The sequence below is a fragment of the Syngnathus scovelli genome, chromosome 16 (genome assembly GCF_024217435.2).
Source record: "Syngnathus scovelli strain Florida chromosome 16, RoL_Ssco_1.2, whole genome shotgun sequence".
Taxonomy (NCBI): Eukaryota; Metazoa; Chordata; class Actinopteri; order Syngnathiformes; family Syngnathidae; genus Syngnathus; species Syngnathus scovelli.
The window spans coordinates 518428-532161 of NC_090862.1; the positions used below are offsets into that span (position 1 = coordinate 518428).

Here is a 13734-nt window from a genome sequence, read left to right on the forward strand (position 1 = left end):
ATGTGTGATCTCGCCTAATGAGAAATAAGATGTCACATCTTGCCAAACAGTGTCGGAATTGCCTCCTTTCATGAACCTTTTTTTGAAATACTATCTCGCATCATTCTCAAAGTTCTCGTCCCGTCTGTCTACTAACCCTTGACAAAAAAAAAAAAAAAAAAATCTCCTTTTTGGAAAAACGCATCATCATGATGAGAGGAGTGAACGAAATTGAAAAGAAATGCCTAATGACAAAAAAAAAAAAAAAATCTTTTGGCCATTGGCTTTAATTTCCAAGAAAGCAGTGGGTGCAAAAATGCAAATCAAGTGACATTTCTGGTCACACACACACACACACACCCACACACTCGCAAGCAGCAAACAAAGCTTTACAAAGTTAATTTCAGAGAACAATGGTGCGATTGCCACCGACAGCTGCGCTCCTTCTGCTAGTGAGCGTCAAGCAAACAATCTCACTCTCCAAGAAATAACGTCCAAGTGCAATGTCACTCGGTAGTCTCTCTCGTTCAATGTGATCCACTCCAGTCCAGTATACGTTTCGTATTTCACTAGCCCGCGACAAATCTACAGCGGAACCTATAGAGATGTTTTTTTCATTTTTTTTTTTTATTGATGACATTCATAAAAAAGTGGGGAAGAAACCAACCCGTTGTGACCTTTCCACACTTAGCCGTGCGGGTGCGAGAGAAGCACCTGCACTTAAGAAGAAGGAAACAGATGTTGAAAACAGTCATTAGACTGATGGCCTTTTCTGCTGCCTCTTGCGAAGAGACGCAACCTTTTCTTTTGTAAACTGGCCAAATGTGTGTGTGTGTGTGTTGAAGCATTTACACTGAAGCCTTTTAACCGGCGCTGTAGCATAAGTCAAAGTGAAAGTGATGAAGGACGAGCCAAGCCGGGCGGGCGGGCGGGCGGGCGCATTGGTCTCGCTCCTGTAGGTTAAATTATCCGGAGCAATGTTTTTACACACGAGCGAGCGAGCGAGCGCCTGCCCGGCCGGCCGGCCGGCCAGCATGCATACCCACACGGTCCCCAGTCTTCATTTACTACACGACGCGGCCGTTTGCTTTATTTACGGGAGGAGGCTTCGCCGGCCGGGGGAATAGGCGGCCGGCCAACGGAAGCGGGCTGAGCTAACAGAACGTGACAGGCGGCGCGTCGTAGAGGCCACTCAGGCGTCGTAAAGCTGTCGCCAGTCAAAGCTCCAAATTTGTGGCAATAACCTGCTGACTGGTGAGCTCCACTCCGGTTGACCACTGTCACAGCCAAAGTGGCCCAAAGTGCTAATTACGGGATAGCGCGTGACTTTTTGTACCTTTACAAAAATACATTGGCACCAATACTAATGCTAACCTCAGCCAGCCAATTTAGCTAGGAAAACAAAATGCACCTGTAGTGTTTGTGATTGGGATGACACACCCCTAATATCCAAGCTAGATGGATACGTATTGTGAATAAGGCAAGGCAACAAGTTGTGATGTAGTTTGCACGGCCATTGTGGCAAATGAGATGTGGAACAGAACCGGGGGCGCTAATGGCTCTTTCAGCTCTGGATGCTGAAATGGTTTTGTTTTGTTGTTTTTTGCCGAATCACATCATGTGTATGTATGTGTGTGTGTGACTAAAGAGTTGTGCACTCTTCTGGTATCTAATAATACTGGAGTAGGCGGAGGAGGAGCGACACAGATGAAAGCGAGTCTTTTAAGAGCACAAGTAATCTGGAAGGGGAGCCGAGGCGCGTTTAGAGCACGCTCGCTTTGGACCAGTAATCGCAACTGCACGGCGGAATATGAACTCGGTGTCAGCCCAAAAGTCACACGCAATTGTGCTGCTGATAATATCTGCCATTTAATAGCCGTCGCCCGTTTTAATGGTGGGATTATCGAGTGGAGCGCCGTCACGGTGGAGAGATATCTGGTCAGATTTGGCATTTGCGGGGCGGGGGGGATGTCATTCAAATGTGACGGCTTTCAGAATAACTTCAGACATTCTGGGAAGACGTGAGGAAAAAAAATCCCATGGAGTCTGAGTTTTAATTACAAAGAAGTTTCCTGGTTGCGGCATCAGACTTCATAAGGGGATTTCATTCATCTTTGAGCTGTACCGTTTTGCTGGCAAAAGTCAAATGTGCTTGGATTTGCACCTTTTTGTGTATTACTTTCCTTCCGGGTGCATGGAAAATGACAATGTATCGTGGCGCATTGTTTTGGCTAATCCTGATTGACCGACAATTAAAGTCCAGACAATGCGGCTCAGGAGAGGCTTAGTAACGCGCATCACAGCGGCTCGTTTAACCGTACGCCAAAATATGGATGGCGCTTTGTGTTGTTGTGCTCTCAAAAATCTGAAATTCACAAGAGAACTGCTCCGTTCGCCACATTCCAATCAGAAAACAAGTTTTCCTGCAGAGCAGGCAGAGGACAATGAAGGTGCGGCGGCTGCAAAATCGATAGTTCATACGCTTGTGAAATTGAAGTTTTGTCACAAAGCGAGCGTCCAAGTTGGAACATGAAATGGTTTTGGCGTGGGGCCCGCCAACAGCAGCAGCATATTGATTCCCCCGAGCGCTCCCTGCTTGGCTTTCCTCTGGACAATCTTTGACCTTTGAAAGCGCCCGCCGCAGCGGTGGGACAGCTTTTGGAATCCACCTGCATTCTTCTGCCAATGTATTCAATCATGCCAGATGATCTTAACCAGGCTCACATGCAACCTCAATCTCTAACCTTCCCTCATTTCCTCTTTCAGCATGTCTACAGTAAATACTGTCCCCACTTTTCTCCTCGGCCTCCAAATGTCCCCACATGTCGTCATGTGCCGTAATATTGTGCTTGGGCAGGCCCGGCCGGTGCGAAATGTTATTTTGCGGGACGTCTCTGCTCGGCAGAGGCTTTGGAATTTCATTGTGGCTTCACAGGGGAACAATACAAGGTCCCTCTCCCTCGTGTAGCCCTTCCACCTTTTGGCTCCCTGTGCCTCCCTCCCTCCCTCAGCTGGTGTTCTTTTCTCTCTCCCTGGCGCAATAAGCAATGCCAGCTTCCCCCGCTCGCTCAAGTTTTAATGGGCCGCATGAATATCCATGAGAAGGCTAACATCACTGTTCTGCGGGCGAGAGGAGACATCAGAAGACCGAGGGGACGCCACGCTAATCACGAGACAAATAAACGCCTCCCTTAAGTAGATGCTTCCATTTTTCAGTTCTCGCTAGCTCAGTAGTTCATATACTCCAGGGCGGCCTTTCCGCTCTTCCCTTTCCCACCGCTGACGTCCCATCTTCGCTTGAAGCTGGGAAAAAGCTGGCCTCGTTTGATGTCCCCGAATGATTTTGAAAAAGCCGTATTCAATGTCTGTTACCCAAGTCTTTAAAGGCGAAGAGCAAAAAAGAGGTCCTGGATCACCTGAAATGTCCCCCAACATGTCCCCTAAATGCCTCCATTGGATGTGTGCGTGGCTTTCACCATGAGCCCAAATGCCACCCACCTGTTGTCCCCACTCAAACGTGGCTCCCTTTTCTTCAGGAACCTCAAGTGTCATGTCCTCAAATGTCCATCCATGTCTCCCCATACATATCCTTAAATGTCCCCAAATGTCAAAAGTGGCGCAACAGCGATTACAGAATGTCAACAAGTCAATAGGGCCAAGACTTAGCTGTCTTCCGTCATGCGGACAGACAGCACATTCAATTCGCATGGTAGCTAGCAAAAGCCCGAAATACACAATTGACACTGACATGAGCTCTTGGTGGTAGAAATATACTTCTTCAGGATTATCTACATTACATGTCTAGAAGGATGGACAAATGTGAACGAGGAAAGAAATCTCATTTTGTTAGTGCACACAAACAGTTTGCTAATGAAGTCCTTTGAGGAGATGGTAACCTCCTTTTTTGGGAAAATCACTATATTATCACCAACTGTTAATGTTTTAATTACGTGTGAAGAGTCTGTCATAGGAACTTACTGACTGACAGCTTCAAGTTTCATCTTCATTACACCACCGCAAACGTGCTGAATCCCTAGCAACGTTGTTTTTTTTAGCACTAGTACCTATTTATATTTGTGTACAATGAAGGATACTTAAGGCACGTGTTCCAATATTTTCCCGTTTGGCACCGGCACCGGCACCAGCCTTCTTGGCATGAGCGAGCGAGTGAGTGGAAAAGACTGTCACTGAAGCACAGAGGGCAGCGAGGCGGCTCGTTAAAAAACCCTTTGGTCTGCAAGGTCGTGGCCCTGATTTTTTTTTCCTGATCTTTTACGAGTGTTAACGCTTCAACACACGCACGCACGCACGCACACACACCTTGGACGTTTCTTGTACTTTTCTACCATTTGGAATGAGGCTGATATTCTTTTTTTAGGGTGAAATTCCAAACCCAGATCTGATCCAGATTTGGCAGCAATGTAAATGCGATATTGGAAGCATTTTGGCTCGGTATTGTGGCTCACCTGGGGGAAATGTGATTTTCTTCAGCGCACCCGACTGTACGTTTATCTATCTACTGTATACGTACGTCTGTAGACAATGCGCTGAAGTGAGACGAGCCAGGAGTAATCGAACTTGGCCTTGGCACTGCTTGGCACTCATTGAGGAAGATTGATGGCTCTCCAGGCACAATGGCTGCAGGAGACAAAGATGGAGGCCAGGGGAGGATTTACAAGAGGGAAGCAGCGCAAAAAGAGCAATAGAGTGGCACTGAATGATAGCCGTAAAAGATGGAGGAATTAAAGAGTAAAATGTCACCGTGCGGAGGAGCTGACGTGATTGCTTCTTGCCTTTTTCCTTGCGCGTCTGCTGAGATGCGAGCCAGATTAGAAGAACGTGTCACTTGTTTGTCATCGGCATGCAAATAAAGCAGAATGGCGTTGAATCCGGCCGGTGCCCTCTCCAACTGGCTTTGCGGATATCCTATCCTGGCTCACAGCACCTGACCCTAAGAAATCCAGAAAACATAGCCTTAATGCTCTTGTATTACCTCACAAGACTTTGAATGTGTGTGTGTGCGTGTGCGTGCGAGCGAGGTTAATGCGCCGCATTAAAGGCCCGCAGAGATCTGGCCGTAAAACCCTCTGCCCGAGCGGACCCGCGGCGCCGATCGAAGCGTCAAAATCATTTAAGCCCGATTCCCTTTCACGTCGGAGCGGCGCCCAAATAAGTGCCAAGCGCACTAAAACAAGACGATCCTGAAGCTTTGTATTTGGCTCCAAAATGCTCATATTAAAATGCCTAAAGTAGTCATTTATTTTAAAAGCAGGCCATAACGGTCAAAATGGATATCCATGCAGTGCGCTTGAGTGGTAAACACACACACACACACACACGCACACACACGCACACACACCTTGTATTCCTAGCTTGTGCTCCACTCTGAGAGTGAATAAATGTCATTTCTAAATTTAAACATGTTTACACGCACATGCCAAGGAAATGTCAATCAGATGCCAGAAATGTCAAAAAGGCTTGCGAGCTAGCTAGCCTATCTATGCCCAGTGTGCGTGTCCTCGTCAATACCTGTGCTTCATATGATGCCTGCTGATTTTGTATTTACTACATGTGCAACAAACTACTACATGACAAATACAAAGAAATCTGATCTGATCCTTAAAATTCCATTTTGCGTTTGTGTTCAAATATTCATTGCTTGATGTGTTTTGCATTGTCAACATGAAGCTAGCTGGAGGCAAAGTTATGTGGTTTTAATTACGCAATGTGTAATGGTCTTTTAATTCTTTGACTTGGACAGTAAACGAAGTGAGAGGCATTAAACAGCTTGAAGCCTTGAAGTGGGGTGTGCTATACAATTACGCAATTGCAAAGTAAGCTAGCGCAGGCTCCAACACACCTCGGCAGGTTAAGACGGACGGACGGATGGACGGATGGATGGACGGACGGACGGACGGACGGATGAATGAATGGATGGATGGATGGACGGATGGACGGATGGATGGATGGACGGACGGACGGATGCGTGAAAAAGCCGTACTGGTCGCGCACGCTCCATCTCAGTTGTTTTCCCTCGCCAAACAGATGCAAACTCGCCGTCTGGTCCGCCCACGCCGGCTCTCTCGACTCGCCAAGAAGCCTCGGCAGCGGACGCACGGGAAGGATTGGGACGCAGAGTCCAGCTGGCCCGACGGCGGAGTCGGCCAACGAAACAGATGTGCCAGAGACTTTGATGTAGGTAAGGCTTCTTCTGCCCGTGCTTTTTTTGGAAAGTGTATTCTGGCAAGGAAGATGAGGTGTAGAAAGACACACACACAAAAATGATGTTTGAAGTGAGAAGAAGAGTGAAGGTGAGGATGTTAGGGCAACCCGCGGCGGGATCACTACAAAACTGAGAGCAGATCAGTCCAAGTGCCAGCGTCTTTCTTTCTTTCTTTCTTTCTTTCTTTCTTTCTTTCTTTCTTTCTTTCTTTCTTTCTTTCTTTCTTTCTTTCTTTCTTTCTTTCTTTCTTTCTTTCTTTCTTTCTTTCTTTCTTTCTTTCTTTCACCTTCTTTTCAGCCGTCACTTAAGCATTTGAACGCACGTGATTCGGGCTTGAGGGCTGAATCATTTGCTGGGAAACAATATTGACACCGGTGACATACGTACCTGGAAAGAACTGGTGTGGGGCCGGCCATCTGTCCACGTATTTGTTGCTCCGTCCATCCATCTTAGTTCTTCCAACTTCCCATCATGAGAACATTGGCTGCTTTGATGCAGACCACCTGTACGTATTTATCGATGACATTCGATTGTTTGACGACTTTTTTTGGTGGCGCTTCTGATGGCTCTTAACAAAAAATGGCCACGATGGCCGACTTGCCTTTTAAGCTCAGGCATACACGAGTTAATAGACACGTACTATACAGAATTCCAGGTTGACGAGTGAAGCTTGTAGCAGGGACATTTATTCTAAAAGGAGATGAAGAACTTTAATAACATAAACAGGAGGCATGACATGAGTTGTAGGTAAAGGCCACATGTCCGTACCGAGCAGCGCTGGAGGCGACACGAGCGAGCGAGCGAGCATCTATTTTGACGCCGCAACATGGAAGTTTGTAATTAAAATGCAAATTAAACCCTTGTTTTGAGTCTCGGGGGGGAGAGACCTTGCCTCGCGTCGCCTCGCGTCTATGTCGTCCGGTTGGCCAAATCGATTTTCATAGCGCACGCTGAAATCCATTTGGAAATTCACACACGACTAGAAAAGACGAGAGTCGGAACGTCCCAATGAATTTGAAGAGCTCGCAGCATTTATTCACCGCCTCAAAGCAATTATTGACATCTTTAAAAAAAAAAAAAAAACACACACAATATGAGCCTAATAGAGTGAGCAAACATACCTTTCACTCTATTAATAACGCTTGTGCGTGTGCCTTTGTGTGTGTGTGTGTGTGTGTGCACGTGTGTGTGTGTGTGTGTGTGTGCACATGTGTGTGTGATGATGCGTCCTTCAGCGTGACATTGTCGTGTAGCACATCTCCAGCTCAATTATCTCTATCCAGCGGATTTCAAACACGTTGAGCGAGCAGGGGAGCGCAGGGCTGGCTAATTAGCCCGCCGCCGCGACAACAAAGTCTGTCTTTAGCTCCCCCTTGATGCCGCTGCCGCCGCCGTGCGCGTGTGTGTCAGTCAACACCTTTGCTTGTCAACAGGTTGGTGCGAAATAGACTTTTTTTTTTTCGGTACTAGTGTTAAGCAGGTACTTGAGGAATACATCAGTATAAAAACAATGAGCATCAGTAGAAAATGTGGTCATGACAGGATGCCTAATAAAGTCGTCCATTTTGGTTTGAAAGCGCCATTTTAGGCTAACGCCCTGAAAAAGGAGCATAACAAGTGGCACCAAAAATTGGCAAGTACAGCAGAAAGTCGGCCATCTTGCTTTGGAGCCAAATCCAGTGCTCCGAATTGGGAATTCCCTCAATGGGAAAAAGGTATCCCAAATAATCATTTGAAAAGTCCTTCCGCGACATCGCCGGGTGGGAGTACAAGCAGCGCTGGTTGCACACGCCTGCTTGACCGCTGCTCTTTTCAGCAGCAGCAGCAGCAGGAGGACGAAGAAAATGATTTGCGAGGAGAAACTAGCCGCACTAATAAGTTGGCTTTTCTCCACGAGTTGCGCTCCCGTACGACAGGGGCGAGTCCCGCGTGGTCCCCGACGTCACTCCGCTCCCCAATTAGCACTTTGCGTGCACGTTTACCTGGCAGGGAGCTTTTAAATGCTGCCCATTAAAAGCTTCTTTTTTGCGTGCACCTTTCCATCCTTTTTTACCATCCAGCAACACATTATACACGCCCGTCGGCAAATGAGGAGTCTCTCTGTGAAACGTGTCAAAGCGGAGTACAGACCAGCAAAAAAAAAAAAAAACATAGTACAGTTTGCGGTGCTCGAGTACTAATGATTCACTGCGCAAAAAGAGAGCCAGTCTGGATTTGCTAATTATGCATGATTAGAAAAGTGGGCTTATATTTCCAGGATGTTTAATATCCTGCTGTTCTTTTTGAGAATGTGCTTTTTACATTGTATGCAGTATATTTACAAGTTGGATATTTTGTAATACTTTTTCGAGAACAAAGTTTCTATTTTGGGGGAAATAGTCATATTTTGGAGAACTGAAAGAGCCATTTTTGGAAGTCTCCTCAGTTGTTTGCAAGTGTGAACTAAAGCCATCCAGCTGGTGTTATCCTGCCAAGCTGCTGACTTGCTGTTAAGGTCATGCGTGTTCTGCACTCTCTCTGAGGTCATCAGATGGCTTCTTCTTCTGCTGCTTACGTCTGAGAGCAGGAAATGCCAGACTGATAAAGCCAGCCGCACTATAAACACACGCACACACACGCGCACACACACACACGGCGATGGCGGCGGCGGCAGTGACATTAAGCGTGGCCGCCGTGAATCTGGGAGCATGGCGGGCTGAAGTGACCCCCGACGCGCCTCCTTCCTATAACTCATCCGCTCGTCTTCCTCGCCCGCCGGTGGCCTTATCAAAGCGAAGGCTCCTCTAGTGCCATTTTCAAGCGGCTGGCTCGCTCGCTCGCTCGCTCGCTCGCTCGCTCGCCTTGGTGCGTGGTCGCTTTTTGTCTAATTGGCCGTGGTAATCACTCCTTAACCCTTTAAAGGGCACGCAGTGCGAAGCGCTTCATCATTCACCGGGAACATTTCTTTGCCACCAGTGACTTTTCAGGAGCTGAAATGACCAATTTTGATGCATTTGAATGGAACAAATGACGGAATTCAAATAGTAAGAAGGACCCGTCTAAAATTGGACATTTCGTCAGCCATTTTAGGTGAAACCTCTCAGTCGTGCATCGAACCAAAATCCCTCAACAGCACTTTTACCCATTGACGTTTGCAAAACAGGATCAATGAAAAAGTCTGAAGGCCCAAAAATGCACAGGAAGTCAGCCATTTTGCACTTTGAGTGAAAGTCTCCCACCTGGCATCCTCTGATGGCTTATAATCTTGTGATCGCGGTGATTACATTTATGCGTTGAGCCACAAAGGGAAAAAATCAAAATCCCAAATAAAATTAACGCACCTCGCCGGCAAAACCTACGAGTCAGCTCCGTGTCTGCAAACACACTCGATGCGCTGCCATGTAACCCGTCGGCGTCGTTACCCGACTTTGGAGGGCGCGTGCGTGCGTGCGCGTGCGCGCACAAAAGAGCTGAAATGTCAATATTGCGCCCGCGGGAGGCCATAATTAAGGAGTAAGGATCTAAGAGGCTTGTCGCATATGGGCCGGCAGCTGTCGCATCTGTCTGCCGCTGCAAGTAAGCGTAGAGCAGAATGCTAACGTTAAAATGCCAGATGACGCGCCAGGAAGTGTTGTGTTTCAAACAAGGACACGTTCAACCCCCAAAACGCTTTAACTCCGGCTGTTTGTTGGCGTACAAAGCAGGATGAAACTAGGATGAGCTCTTTTCGCTCGTATTCAAACCAAATGGCGTGCCACCGTCAAGTGGTTGGTTGTCAGTGCAATTACACTGAAAATAAACAGCGGGCAGCCAGCACAAAATAGTTAGCCGAAAAGCAGCACTTTTTCTATGAAAATTCTCATGGGAGCGCCGACGACACTTTCACTTTGTGCCGGTGCACATCAAAGCGTCTTCTCCAGAATAGAAAGTGACTGCGGTCGATGACATCATCCACGTTTGGGGTCACTTCCTGTAAGGTGCGCGCGGCCTTAATCAACCCGAGCTAATTCCCCGAGCGTTCTGCTCTTTCTCCTCGCGTCCATCACCACTGATGTGAAGTGGCATCGATTAAGTGGATCAGCCAGGTGTGAGGCGGAGGGGGGGGGGGGGGGGATGGCTGTCAAGGTGGCGGGCGGAGCGGGCTTCGCGACGGCTACCCTTTTATTTATTTCGTTTTTTTTTCTGCACGTGGCAAATCGTGTAACACCGACGACGTCAACCTTGCAGAGCTAATGACGAGGCGCTTGTCACCGGCGTTGCGGCAAATTGGCTGCTACTGGCGGCTCAGGAAGGAAATGCGCACGGACATGATCGGCCCATTAAATGATGCTTATGAGCTGTAAAAGGTGCGCGCCGCGAGTTAATAGCGTTCGTGCTCAGTGCCGACAGGACGCACAAAAATGGCTCTCAGTCAGCCATTTTGGTTTGTAGCAACCATTTTGTGCCTACAAAGTTTACACCCAAAAACGCGCCGAGTTATTTTTCCTCTCGCTGGGTAGCTGTGGATTTTGAGCAGACACACTGCAACCTGATTGGCTCCTCCTCCCTCCCGACCTGCCTGTCGTCCAATCTCCTTGCAGGCTTGTTTTGCAAGTGCCCGCCCCTTTCTTTCTTTTTTTTTTTTTCTTTTTCTTTCTTTCTAAACTCTTTCACCCTGCACACTGACGACGTGTCATTGCTGCAGGCCCTAATTAAGAGGCAGGTAGGCTCAGATCATTTTAATTGCAAATCAGTGCTGCTGCTCTGATTCATATTTGATTGTCGGACTCGCTGCAAATGCCACCAGTGAAGCGTCTCGCCTCGCTCCGCCTGGCCTAGCCTGGCCTGGCCTGGCCTGGCCTGGCCTGGCCTGGCTCTGCTCTCCTTTCTCCGGATCGTCTAATAAAGACAGGGGTCTCACTCGCTCTTTGGCCGCGCTCTCTATTCTGTCCCTTTTTTTTTTTTTTTCCCGGTGGGGGAACTTTTTGCTCTCTCGTTCAGGCCACTAATTAGGCAGCCACGTGGAAGTGCGGAATGTGCAGTTTGAGAATGAAACAAGACGCAAGCGCAGACCTTGTGATGACTGAAAGGCTGCACAACATGAGAGATTTAGGCAGCTTTGAAATGTGTGTGTGTGTGTGTGTGTATACTGTATGTGGCTGTTTGTTGCAAGCAGATTTTTGCTCCTAGGATGCCGTCGGTGTTGTCAAGGATACCAAATGAGGCAAAAATAACAAGGGAGTTTGCAATTGTCGCTCTCAAAGTATCTGAAGAAGGTAAGCTTATAGAAACATCTGTGAATAGAAGAGAAGAGAAGAGAATAGAATACCCTTTATTGTCATTTTACAACTTAGTTGTACAACGAATGTTGCGTGCACCCCTGTGTGTATGCGCTTGTGTGTGTGTGTGTGTGTATATGGAGTGATCACGTTTAAGCATAGCTGGTCACCTATTTTCTGGTCTATTTCATCTAATAAATTGAAAGTCAATTTTCATAATATTTGTATTGATTAGAGAATAAGCGTTTGCCTCGACCTTAAGTTTTATTTTGCTCCTGAATCCTACAAGTACGGTGACGTATATTGATTTCAATGAAGCCTCAGGTATCATTTTCTGGTCTCAAATTAACGTCATTTATTTGGTGTTAATTTTGATTCTCTTTGTATGGATTAGAGTAGAATACTTTTCCGTGCACAGGACTCTATGGAAAGAAATAGCAGCATGCTGGCCCCAATAAAAGTATTGTAGCATCATTAGTTCGTTTTTAGTGCATTTTTATGGATAAGCGCAAAAGCGTTTGCTTCAACCGGTGGCCTTAAAGGGTCCCTTAAGCGTAGCTCGGCATTCTCTCTAGCGACCGGTTAACTTGGCGGGACGGCACTCGGGATTGGTGGGATGTCATTACATTTCCAGTATTGTTTTGCTGGCACAGGCATACTGTTGCTTTTGATTGACTCTAGCCGTTTTGCCGGCGTTCAAGGTCGTTTGTTTATAGCCGTCACGTCGCGGCTGTAAAGAGCGACGACGTGCTCTTGTCGTTCGCCATGTTTGTCACGTCGCGCTCGGCCCCGTCAAATTGTTCTCTCTGTTGTTTTTTTTTTTTTTTTTTTGTCGGCGGGCCTTTATTAAGATGAAAGGCCAGTTTGAAGCCAGCAGCACTTAGGTAAATATGAAAAGGAACAAATATATATATATATATAATAAATAAAGACTATAAATATAGCAAGCTGGCCGGCCGGCCGGCCGGGTGGGTCGAGGTGCTTCTCTCACCCTGCCTGTGAAGTCTCTCATCACAGGTCACGGTGAGATAGCTGCTTGTTTACCAAAACAATCACATCACAAGAAAGACAACTTATTGATTTGGACACGTTGCCGGCCGGCCGCTGACCGGCTCTTTTCTTGGCTGCTTTCGCTGATCATTGCGCTGCGGACCCTATTGATTTTCAACGACCTCTTTGGAGACGCTAGCCCGGAGCGAAGATTGTATCGTATACCGACTCGTGCCTCGGAAACACCCACGGCCTAATACTCGTACTACGAATGAGTACAAAGCCCCACTACGCAAACTACTGCGGTATTAATCGAGCCTATTTTTTCCCCTGCCGCTTGATTGCACCTGAGTTATGGAGTCCGTATTTGTTTCCAATAGGAAAAAGTGGCGTCGCACCTGAGTCCTGAACTTTGTAAATATTGGAGGCGAGGCGCGTGTCGAATCCCCTTGCCAGTGTGTCTAATAATGAGAGCGCTTGATTGCCATATGGGCTGGCTGGCTGGCTGGCTGGCTGGCTGTAAATATATCCTTCCACGTAATGTTGGGGGAGGGCAATTTTCATTTTAATTAAAAAAAAATAATATATTTTTTTTCTTCCCTCACTCAGTCGGCTTGATGAATGTGAAATGAGCGCGCCTCTCCCAAAATTCTTGCGTTTTGCTTTTAATTAGGTTATGTAGCGAGCAGGGGGAAAGCAAACTTGTGTGGGATTGAATTAGAGAGGAGCAGATGTGACTTCTCGCCAGCTATCGGGCTTTTCTGAGGAGGAGGAGGAGGAAGAGGTGTTTAATAAATGGATTTAAATGGGGAGGGGGGCGCTTTGGAAAGTATGAAATAATTTCGTCTTAACAAACTCGACACCAGAGCTTGTGGAAAACATCTCTGTCAACATCATGTTGATCAGATGAAGAATTGTTTTACTACATTTCTACGACAATTTAGTCTTCGGTATGTCAACGTTATGCCTAAGGTGATTTCTTAGGTCAATGCGAATTCAGTGTGATTACCTCAACATGAGCATTTTCGAGTCAGATATACTTAATCCGCAATTTTGCGTCTTTGACGCAATGAAATAGAAAGACAATTTGACGGTCCTAAATTTTGCACCAAATGGCAAGCAAAAGGCGACTTGCTGGCTGTCGTGGACGATAAACCCAACCTCCATTTTTGTAAATAGCAAAGAAAATTGAAGCATCAAAGAGCAGGCTTAGTCAGGAAAAGGCGCAAGTGCTGTTCAATAAATGCATTGCTTCTGCGTGGAGCAGAAGAAATCATTTGCTCACGCTAACAAAGTTGACACCTC

At 46.9% G+C, this 13734-nt stretch overlaps 1 long non-coding RNA gene across 1 annotated transcript in view; it reads left to right on the plus strand.

Moving 5' to 3' along the window:
* LOC125983671 (uncharacterized) overlaps positions 1 to 13734 on the plus strand; it is a 43987-nt gene that overhangs the window by 10792 nt on the left and 19461 nt on the right. The window contains exon 5 of the long non-coding RNA XR_007486769.2: positions 6025 to 6178. This is a non-coding gene — a long non-coding RNA (uncharacterized lncRNA). The remainder of the gene's footprint in view (positions 1 to 6024; positions 6179 to 13734) is intronic.